Source organism: Desmodus rotundus, chromosome 6 (assembly GCF_022682495.2).
Source record: "Desmodus rotundus isolate HL8 chromosome 6, HLdesRot8A.1, whole genome shotgun sequence".
NCBI classification, from domain to species: domain Eukaryota; kingdom Metazoa; phylum Chordata; class Mammalia; order Chiroptera; family Phyllostomidae; genus Desmodus; species Desmodus rotundus.
In genome coordinates, this window is record NC_071392.1 from 26475617 (window position 1) to 26489304 (window position 13688).

At 40.7% G+C, this 13688-nt stretch overlaps 1 protein-coding gene across 3 annotated transcripts in view; it reads right to left on the reverse strand.

The window, feature by feature from the left end:
* The window catches only part of UMAD1 (UBAP1-MVB12-associated (UMA) domain containing 1), a 199555-nt gene that overhangs the window by 25128 nt on the left and 160739 nt on the right, over positions 1 to 13688 (reverse strand). Inside the window, exon 1 of one of the 3 annotated variants that reach the window (XM_071221668.1) lies at positions 1222 to 1236. The exons of the other annotated variants lie outside the window; for them this stretch is intronic. The gene's annotated coding sequence lies outside the window, so the exon portion shown is untranslated. Of the gene's footprint in view, positions 1 to 1221; positions 1237 to 13688 lie in introns of those variants that run through there. 3 annotated transcript variants of the gene reach the window in all.

Consider the following 13688-nt stretch of genomic DNA (forward strand, 5'->3'; position numbering starts at 1 on the left):
AATAATTATATGAAATGTTTCAGGAATACTCATTGTTACGAGTAAGGCAGAACAGCAGAAACTAGGTGTGATAAAAGGAGCAGTCCACACAGTGTGGCTTCAAGCAAGCACTGCGAGGGTGTCCAGCTACAGAGGCTGAAAATCCAGCTTTGATGGCACTTCTTTGTAGAAAACAGAAAATCACCCATGTTTTTCAATGATTGAAATTATAAGTCATTGAAAGATAACGAATTGATAAATTAAGCTTAATGCAAACTGAAAAATCTTTTTAGAAGCATATGGGCTAGCCCTGGCCAAGTAGCTCAGTTGGTTAGAGCATTGTCCCGATAGACGAAGGTTGTAGGTTCAATCCCTGGTCAGAGCACATACAAGAAACAACCAATAAATACATAAATAAGTGGAACAACAAATCGATATTTCTCTCTCTCTACCTCCCTCCCTCTCCCCTCCTCCCTCTTTCTAAGGTAAATACATTTTTAAAAGTTTAAAAAAGAAGAATATGGGCTATAAATAGTAAATTAAAGTGTCCTTAACACTTGATGTGAATGAGTTTGAGTTCATCCTATTCATTGGACCGCTAGCATCTTATATAACTTTGGGGGTGGGGATCAGAAAACTGGACAGGGTAGATACCTAAGAAAATATTGACCTACTTAGGATTTAGCCTTGCATTTTTATAGTCTAACTATAAAGGGAACTTATAGTCTGAACTAAAATGGAAAACAGGATTTTTAAAGGCCCACATAGTCACATGTGAGGCGAAGTCACACCAACAGAAAGGCTGTCATTTTGACCTGGGCATCAATTAATGACAGCTCAGTGACAGAGTGATGTCGAGGAGGAAGTAACACCAGCAGTCTCTGTGGGACAATGCGCTGGGGCTCCTAACACCTAGAGAGGTGTTAACAAAGCACATTAAAAGTCCTGGACAGAAGCATAGTTAAGCAAGCCACTTTAAAACAACCAGGCCCTAAATTACAGAAGAAACTCAAATCTCAAGCTGCACCTCGAGAGGGGAAATGGTGAGACTGTGGCACGGAACTTGCTGAAGGCAAACGTCTGTGCATAATTTGTGCCCCTGCTCACCAGTTCCCACTCTGCGATTCGGATGAAGGTTGTGCAGCAGTCCCACCTGCAGGCGGCCACAACATGACTACCTGTAAGGCCGGACCAGCCTCCTAGACCAAGGAAGCAGGAGAGGGAGGGAACCAGCAGGCTCACCAGAGCAACTTCAGCCATGCATTTCATTCAGTCAGGTGGATGGATGGAGGCTATGAATGTAGGATACGTGTTTCATAAATTACATGAAAACATTCACTCCTTCCTCTTGGCAAGCAGGAAAGGACCCGATTTGTCCTAAAACAAGAATTAGGATCTCACTCGGCATACTCTTATAAGCAAACCTCAATTTTCAACTTGTAAAATTTTATGTGTGTGTTCAGGGAGAGACCCCCTGCTAGTTTGGGAGGCTGGGAGCAGGAAGAGTTTGGGCAATTATTGAATAGCCATTGCTGAGCCTGGGGCACGTTAGCTGTGCACGCACTGTCCGTTCAGGAGATGGTGGATGTGGGGTTGTAACCTAGGTCCATCTCGGGCCGAAACTAGAACTTTTTCCATGGAGAGGATTTTGTCTGAGAATCATGAGGTGGTAAGGAATCCCCACTTCAGAAAACAGAGCAACTCTCTTGTGAAGTCTTTTTCCATAGCTCGTAAGGCTCTCCAGCCTACTACTAGTGCCACGGTCATAAATGGGTTTGCACTCAGCTCAAATACGCAGCACAGTAAAATGTCAGCTAATATTACACCCCACAGCTACAGGCAGTTCACTTGATCTTCTTTATTTTCTATGTGTAAAAACAAGAGTAGTATTCCTCACTGTCAATCCATGCCGAGGCTCGTTAAAAGAAATAGGGATGTACAGAAAGCTCTAGACACAATCAGAAGTTCTGGGGACCTTTCATTTTAAAATAGGTTTACCATTCCTCACAGCAGAATCTGCTGATCTTTAGCAGTCATTTTGGTTCTGGGAGCACCCAATGACAAATTGAGCCAGGAAGAAGGCTCATCTTGGCATTGAATCTCAAGAACAGGCAAGTGTGGGCCCTGACGGGGACACCCGCATGCCCAAGCAGTTGACCTTTTACAAACTTTGCTGTCAACTGCTCAACTTTAAAGGCAGGGGCCTTAAATGGCATCTTGTGTTTTTTCTTCTTAAAGTGGCAAGGCTTTATTTAGTTTCTGCAAAGTAGATTCACTGTAGAGACTTTTAAATGTGTGCATCCAGACTGCTGTCTGAAGGGCCAGCTGTATGGGATGGAAATATATTTCAGAAATGGTAAGTTCCTCCACTTGGCAGACAATGGCCCTGACATACCCCTGCACCATCACGGACAGACTGTGCAAGGGTCTTGTGGCTGCCGTTTCCCGCCCCCCCCCCAGACAGAGAGCTCTGGGAGGGCGTGGGCCACGTCTGTCCTGTTCATAATTGTCGCCATCCCTGAGAACGATGCCTGGCACAGAACAGGCACTGAGGAAACGGGGAAAAGGTATTATCTCAGGAAAGGCTAAAAGAAACAACAGTGGACCTCCAGCGACCAAGGTTTCTGAAGAATGTGCACTGAGTGAGGGAGGTGCTCTGCTTTTTCCTCGGGGTGACAAAGCTTTCTTTAGATAATGACCTTTCTTCTCTATGGAATATTTGCCTTGCTGTATTTCACTCGACACCACCAGGGACATGCCCACGGCTGTCAGATAAGACAATACTATAATTTTTAGACCTTAATAAATCAGTCCAAGTTTTTGACACATCACACTAAAAGTTACAACTAAGCGTAAGTCCTAAGTTCTTACGCTCGCATTTTGTGGTGGCAGATCAGGTTTTACACCTGTCTAGGTCTGGGTTATGCTTCTCAAAATGAGTTCAGATCCACCTTTTAGATTAGAAATGCAGCTGTCCCAACAACAAAAACTGGACGATGACTACAAAACCATTATATATAGCAGTTTCTAATTACAAAGTATTTCCACATCTATAACCTCATTTGCTCTTGATAATACCCCTGTGAAGAAGGGGGGAAGATATATGTCTATACCTATATCTATCTATCTATCTACATATATATATATATACAGAGAGAGAGAGAGAGAGAGAGAAAGAGACCCTCGTTTTACAGAGGCAGAACTGGAGCTCATACAGCTAAGTTACTGAGCATCATGCCCTTAGTACACGAATAGTCAGGTATTTCAATGTGCAATGAGGGCAAAAACACACATGAAGGTATTTCGAAGATGCCCGGTTTATAAAACCTAAACTTTACTGGTTTTGCCTCCCTAACACACTCAACAGAGACACCATACAAAAATTACATTCTTTACTGTCATCATTATCAAGCCCTGCCATCGTCATTTCTGTTTTATGCAGGGCCATGGAGAGGAGTATGTGCCTTCCTGTATCGGATGCTAGGTTTTTGAATTAGCTCTTTGTGTGCATTTACGGATATAATACAAGCTGATAAAACTATCATGGAGGACAGAGAAGACTGGGAACAAAACATAAGGGGTTATGTCTTTATAGCAAACGAAAATCTGGTTGGACATAAAGAGAGATGTATCTCTTTCTTCTTCAAAATAGAATAGAACTAATTCGGGATGTTCCAGATGGGACTATTGCCCAATTCTTTCTTTGACGTTCTCTTTTCCAAGATGTTTGCCTGCCAGCTTTGCCGTGGACCCCGTGAGTGATGTGAAAACACGGTTCTGTATGCAGTAACTCAAAAATAAGATGATTTACCTCATGCGGACAGCGTATACCAAGTGGAGTCCCTTGATTCTGCAGGGACACTAAACTTGAGGACTCACTAAAGTACCAACAAAAACGCATTAGCTTTAAACAGTACTCTTTCCCCTGATAACTCTTTCTTTGGGCAAAGGGGGTTATGAGTGTAAAAAATACGTACAAAAATCTCTAGAGATCATCTTCAACTTCCTACTAACAAGTCTACCAACCCACTTGCAAGTGTACCATATACTTTTTTCCCCCACCGTCATGAAATTGGATGGGCTGTCCCAAAGGCCAAGCCACTCACGTGTACACTGTATCACTTCTCAAGAACTTTGTTTTTGAAACTACCCCCTTCTTTCTCCTCATTATGACTTTTCACTCCTGTACTAAATCACTCCTATTAGCGTCCAACATGGTGTAACATCTATTATGGTTTTAAATCATTTTATCCATATCCACCTCCTCCTATTGCTGTATTGCCCTGTTCTTCTGTATAGTAAAATGCCTCAAAAAATTGTCCATCCTTGATAGCTTCTTTCCACCTCCCCACTGTGTATTTCATTTCATTGCTTAAACACTGAAAACACTGAGGAGATAACATTAAAATATATATAAGGCACAAAGAACAAAATACAGCAAGCACCTGTATTTTGCCGCTCAGTTTAAGGAACAGAACATGACTAGTAATTACGAAGTTTATTCTTTAACCCTCCATTCCTTTCCCTTACTCACTAGGAAGTAAATGCTACTCTTTTATTCCCCTTTGTTGACTATACTTGACATATAACGTTGTGTAAGGTTAAGGTGTACATGATTTGGCTACGTATGTATTGTGACATGATTACAGCAAGGTTACTTAAACCTCAGTCACCTCACATAGCTACCTGTGTGCGTGTGTGTTGAGAAAATGTAACATCGACTCTCCTAGCAACCCGCACGTATACAAGAGTACTGTTAGCGTTAGTCACAGTACTGTGTGTACGGGCTCCAGAACCTGCTCATCTTCTCAATGGAAGTTCGTACCTTTGACTAGCATCTCCCCATTTTGCCCACCCCCTAGCAACCTCCAACCTGTTCTTTATTTCCATGAGTTTAGGTTTTGTTTTTGTTTGTTTGTTTTAGATTTCACATATAAGTGAGGTCATATAGCGTTTGTTTTTGTCTGACTTATTTCACTTACTCAAGGTTCATCTATGTTGCCGAAATAGCAGGATTTCTTCCTTTCTTGTGGCTGAGTACTATTCATATGTATGTGTATAAATATATATACATATATATATATAATTTCATGTATAAAGACAACAGAAAGCCAGTTTTAAATATGTAAGAACTTATATTTAAGCCATTTAAAAATATTTACCCAAAAGATGTTTTACATGAAAATTAAGAAATTCAGGAAGATAAAATTATTGCATCAAAATGGATGGTAAGCATCAAAGGCAGTTAAATATAGAGGTAAGTCTAATATAGTGTAATTGTTGAAACTAGATTATGAAACTAGATTAAGAAGAGTTATTTAATACAATTAACAAAATCTAACCCTTAAGATTACATTAGTAAAAACTGTAAGTAAGAAGGAATGTGGAGGATTACATGTTCCAAAGAAAAAAACAAAAGATACAACTTTTGGATTTGACAGTTAAGCAAAATTTAGATTAGAGAATGTTAAAATAACAATTTACATAAATAAGAACATCTTCCCTATCATTGAATAAAAAACAAACAAAAAAGCAAGATATTATCCATAGGAATGAAGGAATACAAATTACTAAAATGTTGCAACCCCCCAAAACATAAAATAACTGATAAAAGATCACACAGATCAGCCATTTCAACAAATGTTTTAAACCCCTTTACTGAAGGACAAATAATCTCCTTCATTACCTACAGGATAAGAATTTTATCTTATCATGCTGCCAGCACACAAGTCTGATTTGCTTTCTTCACAGCACTTATCGCTGGCAGAATTATTTGACTTAGTTATTGCCCAGTTCTCTGTACAGAACACAAGCCCCGTGAGGGCGAACCAGGCTGTCGTAGTCATGTCTATTTGTAGGAGCTCAGTAAATGTGCTGTCAATCGGTGCAATGAACACTACAAATCTCAGAGGCAGATTAAATATAAAAAGGCAAACAAAAAGAAAGCAGAGATTACAAGACGCCATTTAAAAGTAACTGCAAAATTCCTTTTAAAATATAAAGATATTTTTGTTAATAAAAGACAAAATCCATAATGAAATTTAGAAGTCACAAAACTTGTTACATCAAATACCAGAATCAACATAAACAAAACAAAGACACAGAAATACAGACAGAAATTACAGAATTACAATGGAGATGAGTGACTAATCACTTCTAATAATTTTTGATTATTTGAATAATTTACCCACTTGAATGTGTATGTGTATTTTACATGCATAAAAACAACTTTGCACCCAACAAAGTATTCTCTAAGTAGACATGTATTGCTTAGTAAGAAAACAATCATTACTAAAAAGTACTTACTAGATTCCATTGGAAAAAAAGCTTTTGATAAGCTTTCTTCCATAAACGCTGTTAGAAAAATAATTTGTGGAACTGAAATAAAAACTTGGAGTAGATATAAATTTATCTAGATGGAAAATATTTTAAGTGTCTGGAAACCATTACTAGGACTGGTGTAACATTCTTGTAAATGCCAGATTTATTTAATTCCTTCTAAGTAATACAATCTCAAACAGACAAATTGCAGGAAGATCCCCTGCGCCTGAATGAGCGGCCAGAGAAATGGAAGAACGCCTTCTGAGGGCACCAGTGTACTACAGTTGTACAGCCCCATGGTAAGATGGTAACCTTTGTGCACAAGACTGTGTGAAATGTGATGTCAGATGCTGTGGGCAAGTCTATATGCTATTCCTGGAGAAATGAAAGGGAAAGAATGAACATTTATTGAGCAAATATCTGTTGTTCTGATATGTAATTGCATTTAATAACCAGTGCCCAAAAGTATGGCTGTCTTCATTCATTCAACAAATATTTGCTGAGCACTCCCACTGTTGCCAGGCATTGTTATGAGCCCTGGGAAGGACGTGTAATAAAACTAGGTGAAATATGTTGTATAGCAGTAGGTGGTGAGAGGTACTGTGAAGAAAATAAAGCAGAGCCCTAGCTAGGTGGTTCAGTTGGTTGGGGCATTGTCCCAAACACCAAGAGTTGACAGGTTTGATCCTGGGTCAGGGCACATAACCTAGGTTGCAGGTTTGATCCTCGGTCGGGGCGTGTACAAGAGGCAACTGATACATGTTTCTCTCTCACACATCGCATCTCTCTCTTTCTCTCTCACCCTCTTTCTCTCTCTTTCCCTAAAATCAGCAAACATATCCTTGAGTGGGGATAAAAAACAATTAAGCAGAACGGAGGAATGGAGAGTTGATGGAGTAGACAGCTACAATTTTAAATAGTCAGGAGACGCATTCTTGAGATGACTGAAGAAACACTTGTAGGAGTTGAGGGAAGGGTGCTCCAGGCCAGGACAGCCAATGAAAAGGCTCAGAGGCAGGAGGAGGAACAGGCAGAAGTCAGTGAGGGCGGAGCAGTGAACAGAAATGGGAGTACCACAAGGGGCTAGTGGGAGACTTTGAGGTTTGACTTGAATTTGAAAGTGATTCTGTCTTATGTTTGAAATCACTGTGTCCTTTGATAATAGTTGATAATAGAAAACACACACACACACACACACACACGGGGGGGGGGGGGGGACGGCGGGAAACAAGGGAATAATAGACTGCTGTGGACCAGAAAGGACTTCTATGGAAAGTAACCTCACAGAGTAATCTGATCATAAATTCCTAACTGAGAGGGTCAAGGTGGGTAGCCACTCCACAGGCGTGTATATATATATATATATTTAAATAAGAGTTATCTTTGCCTTAAGCAAGCCCTGTCCATTGTTTCTGGGCACCTAGTTTAACATACCTTTGGAAAACCTCTTTTCAGGCCCCTCAAGCAAAACCGGCCTCCAGAGAGCACATGATCTTATTAACTACCCTGTAATAAATACAGTCCCTGCCTCGGTTTCTTCCACCTTCAGGTAATCCTCCTTAGGGCTCCGTCCTGAATTCCAAAAGCATAACAGAAGCTGTAGGCTGCTATTCTAGGAAGCGTGTTTCTCAGTGTGTTGAGATCTTGCTTCCAGGTGTATCCTCTGTTTGGATCAAATGTATTTTTGTAAAAATTCTCCACAGGTTTGGACACTGTTACGCTGACACTGCTGAGCAGCAACGATGGAAGAGAGGAGTGAAGAAGCTACTACAGCAATCCAGGAAGGAGAAATGGTCGCTTAGACCCAGGTGGCCATGAAGAGGGCAAGAAGTAATGGTGTCTGAAGGTAGAGCCCACAGGACTTGCTGATGGCTTGGAGGTAGGTCTGAGAGATAAGAGGGGCCAGCACAAGTCCAAAAATTCAGCCTGAACAACTGGATACATTTTCATTATTTGCATTTTACAGAAAAGATAACTAGATATTATTCCAAAGCTTATAGTCTTCCCACAATGTCTCATTACTTGAGGAAGAAGGCAACTGAAATTATGTACATAGAGTAACTAACAGTATGGATTATAGACTTTTCATTTTACAAAGGTTGAGAAGTTCATTTAATAATTGGTAATATCTCCCTTAATTATGAGAGTTATTGTTCAGCGAAATGGCACAGCCTGAAAATGTAAAGAGGCTGGAAAGCAGATAGGAAATTTATGGATGACAGAATCGTATTAGATTATCCAGGGCCGTTAGGGCTCTTGGGTAGAGCTCCACATTCTTGAGGCTGATGGCATGATAAATTATCCATAGAATCTCCCTGGAAACCAGTGTTTGACAGAAGGAGATGGAGAACAGACTTCCTAAGATTAGATAGGCGAATAGTATTTTGCTCTGGCTTCTTCATTTCAAGTGTTTCCAATAGAAACTTGGAAAAGTAACCACCGAAGATATCTTTCAGCAGAGCTGTGTTTTGGACATTCAGCATATATGTGTAGCTTTCCAATTAGTTTTCCATACTGTGACGGTTAATAGACTCCTAGAAATGTATTTAATTCCTTTAAGCTTCTGTCATATTCTCTCATTTGCCATATCAATAAGATGCCCCGGCAACATAAGTTGATTTTGTTACCATTGAGAGAAAATGTAACTCTTTTCCACAGTTCTTACTGGAAACATCACACTGCATAGCTAGAATTAATCTTCTATCTGGCTGTCTCTGTCAATGTGTATGAACACGCCATGGTGGGGTAATTCCCAAGTTAGTTCTCTTACATCTGTCCCCTCCCCCAGACACCCCCATTTCAATGAACGGTACACCCCTCTTTCTTCCCAGTCACCTTGACCCAGCTCCTTGCGGTCCTTCACCTCTATGGCAGCACAGTTGCCAATATCAAGCAATTCTAACTCCGCAGTATACCTCCTGCATGCGATAACTCTGCTTTTTACTCCCAGTGCTCACAGTGGAGAGATGACCCTGGTCTCAGTTTTGGCAGCCTCTCTGAATGCCTCTCTCCGAGTCCATCCCCACTGCACTTCCTGTGGCATGCTGCGGCCTGCTGAATTTCAAAGCCAGACTCTGCTCATGTCACTATCAAAACCATAGACTGGCTTCACATTGGCAGCTGAGTGAAGTATACACTTGTCTACCTACATTGCTGGGCCCTCCACAGTGTGGCTCCAAGCTACCTTTCCAGTCTCATCTCCTGGCGCTTCCTTTTCAAGGTCACTACCACTACAGCCAAACCAATCCCTCTTCCTGAACCTGTCTCAGTTTTAGCAGCTCAGGACTTTACTCACACAAAAACATTCCCTCTTGTCTATCAAAAGTTGACCTGTCCTTCTGGTTCTATCTCAAATGTGGTTAATAAGAAGCTTCTGCTGTTGCCCCTCATCACTGTGAATACCACCCTCACCCCCACCCAGTTTGTACGGTACTCACTGCAGTCCAAGGACCTGAGCGCCTTTCTTATCTCCAATTTATTCCAAGCTCCTAGAAGGTAACAAGCGTGCTTGGCCCATCCCTCAGTCTCTCATGGTGGTAGAATGGTGCCTTACACAAAGTCAAGTTCAAGGATTATCAGTGCCGGGAAGCGTTAAAGAGCAGAGACATCTTAAAAGAGGCTATTTTTAAACTTTACTATTAAAAGCCACGAACATTTCTCTGTCACTTAATAACGGGATATCCGTGGAGACGAGTGGATATAACCATATCTTCCTGTCCCTTCAGTGTTCTTTCTACTCTTCCGTATGAACAGAATTTACATTCTAGTGATTAAAAGGCCCCTGTAAAATGGTGTCAGGAGGCCATATCTGGGAAGAGAGGATCAGTACTAATCCGCTCCTTACTCACTATTTAGTAAGGGGAACAGGAGATGCTATGTTTGGACCAGAGACAGAAAGGAAATGGAGTTTTCAAGGGACAAAAAAAAATTACAAAAGAAAAACCTGTTTCACAAAATGCAGTCTGTGGAAAATCTTTCAGCTGAATGTCAAGATTAAACAAAATCAATAAAACCTTTGAAACCAAAACTATGTGAAAGGCTTTTTAGGCTTGATGGCAAAACACAAAGCTAGGGCTTCGAGAAAGTAAAACCCTCCAGTAACCGCAAAAGCAATTCTTCAATATTCAGGAGACTCCACGGCCCCCAAATATGCTCAGCACAAATTGCTTATTACAGAGATAGGGACAGTCCAGATTCAAAGGGCCAGCGTTTTCAAAAGGACCTTTTACCAAGGCTGTAATTACTTGTTCTGGCAAAAACTGCATACACGTCTAATTGCATACACAATTGGCTAATTGTATCTTCAAAATAAAGGGTAAAGGGTTAATTGTATCCACATCTGGCCACAAAGAAAAAGATTGTCCTTTGAAAATATGACATTACACTTAGATGAAAATTTGCATTAAACAACCATCCCTATTACTACTAATAATTATAATAATACCACATGCTTACAAATTAATACCTTTCATCATGATCCTAAAAACACTTCACAAACATTAATTAATCTCACAATACTCCTACGAGGTATGAAAGGTGATTATCCCATTGGTGTCAATGAGGAAATACAGGAAAGTTAGGTAATTGTCGAAAGCCACAGAGGGAACTGAACCTCCCAGCCCCCAGCTCTGTACATTGGCCTAGGTCACCAGGGAGGTTCACTGGGGGGTCTGGTTCACATAAGCAGCAGAAAATGAGCCTAAAACCAATGCAAAACTCAGTAACCAAATTTCAGAATAGTCAAAACTGGCCTGTGATTCAGAGACTACTTTGACTTCCTTTATTCAAAGGAACATAGATCGCATCAAGAATGGAGCTCACAAGTAGAACTTTTTTGTTCCTGGTTTTGATTTTATGATCAGATGTTTCAGATCATTTAAAAAAAGTACAGAGACGCATACAGCGCATCCCCAACTGGTACATTCAGCAATATGTAAGAGGAGTACGTTTCTGGAAGAGATGGCTACTTGGAACATTCTGGCTGTCGCAGCTGGGAGATGAGGACATGCTGGATATAGAGACATGAGGCAAAGGACCAAATCACAGTAAAATAATGTAACCTTAATCCGAATCGCTGGTCAGGAGCATCCAATTTATACTAGTCCGGAATATCTAACTTAATACAAATGAATTTCCTTATAAATCCATATGTACTACATCATTAGTATTTGTGTAATCTTAATACACTCATTAAGAATGAAGAAAGAGCCCTGGCTGGTGTGGCTCAGTTGGTTGGAGCATCATCCTATAACCAAAAGGTTGTGTGTTTGATTCCCAGCCAGGACACCTACCCAGGTTGCAGGTCCCGTCCCAGTCTGGGCACCTACAATGCCTGGTCCAGGTACCTATGTGAGTCAACCAATGGATGCTTCTCTCTTGCATTGATGCTTCTCTCTCTGTCCCCCTTACTCTCTCTCTCTAGAAGTAATGAAAAAATGTCCTCAGGTGAGGATAAAAAAAAAAAAGAATGAGAGAAATATGAGGGTTCATTTTTAACAAGAAAATATACATCTTAAGGACTTATTTTTTTATGATTAAAACAAATGTTCTCATATCCACACCAGAAAATGTTTGGGTGATTTTCCTATTCATCAGAAATGATCAATTCTTTATGCAAATACTTATAAAGACATGGAGAGAAAGATATGCTCCCATTCAATTCCATTTACTTACCTGGTGAAGACACGTGCTGGAATACAAAGGTGAGCAAGACAGTTCCTACTTTCTCAGAGAGGATGCACGCAGTCTATGCGTTTACTTATTTTCACTCAAGGCCTACTATATCTCTGCCTACAAAGACTGGAGGCAATATCCAATAGAATAATAAAGAAAACATTGAAGTAGAAAGTCAGGAACAAGGAAAATAGAAATAAAACATGCTGGAAATAAGAATAAGTATGACTGTGTTCCTACACTGCAGAGTTGGCTCCAAGTTAACTGGGGACCCAGAGGAAAAAGACACACATGTTACCAAAGAGAAAGAAAAGTGAGAAGAGAGAAAGAGACATTGGAACATACAACTAAATTTTTGAGAATGCCTGAGGTAAAAATCAATATAGTGTGGGAGTGCCTAAATTGGAGAACTGACTTCTGATGGGGGAGACCTGGAAACCGGTCTCATTCTGGGCTGGCCTTGAGGGCCAGGGCTGAGCTCCACAGTGACTGTGGTAGAAAGGACATTCCACACTCAATACGCAGCCAGCAAAGAGGAGCGCTGTGCAAGCAGGAGGCATGTTTGGGGAATGGAAGTAGATTCTAGCAGTGAGTACAAGGTGGAACGCCGTCCTGGATGGTCCGGCAAGAACCCCAGCCCCAGCGGCAATGCCACACTAAGCTATGTGTGTTTCTGTTTGCTACAGGTAACACTAGATTTCTGGGCAGGAGGATGGGAATACTTTTTCTTTTCTTTTTTTAAAGTACCATATTTTTCGGACTATAAGATGTACTGGACCATAAAAGAGGTACCTAGGTTTTAGAGGAGGGAAATAGGAAAAAAAAAAAAAAACCTGGCTCCACCGCTGCCGCCTCCAGCGAGCCACGTAAGCTACATTTGGACTATAAGACACACCCCCATTTTCCTCCCAAATTTGGGGGGGAAAAGTGTGTCTTATAGTCCAAAAAATACAGTAAAAGCCTCTGACACTATGTGAAGGATGGGCCAGAAAGGCAAATGTCAGGAGGAAGAACGAGCTGTCATAAATCTGTAATAAATCAGATGAGGGATGAGAAGGGCCTCCTCGCTGGGCCTGGCACAGGAGAGGTAAAGGAAAGGACAGACAAGAGGCTCTCTGACGGGACTCAGTGAATAATTAAATGTCAGGAAAAAGATGAGTCGCACATGACTCGAGCCCCTAAATCCTACCTGACCAAGGATATCCAGAAGGCTGATACTGTGTGTTTCGTCTACTGTTTTATTAGGGCTGGTGTCCATTAAATCAACATATACCTTTGTGTCACACTATTTTTCATCAATGAAAAGTACACAAAATTGTTTTTTAAAATTTTATCAGAATGGGAAATGTGTCTTTCTTTAAAATAAAAATGGGATGTGCTGTCAGGGGGATCCATGGTATGAAACTGGTTGTATTTCTAGCTCAGGTTTCAGCATTATCCTTTCTCTCTTCACTTAAATTTATAAGACAAAGAAAATGAGCCTTAATTTTGTTTCCAGAGATGTACATGATTTGCACTCACTAAGTGTCTTTGTATTCCCCTCCCACATGGCCAGGGGTAATACAAAACTATGATCAAAGTAGATGCTTAAAAATCAATTGCTGAATGAATAAATTTAAAGATTAAAGTCAAACAGAAATCACCTGTTCCCAAACCATTAGACAGTTATTGCCACCAGTATCAGACTACCTGTTAAATGCAGATGTGTAAGGGAT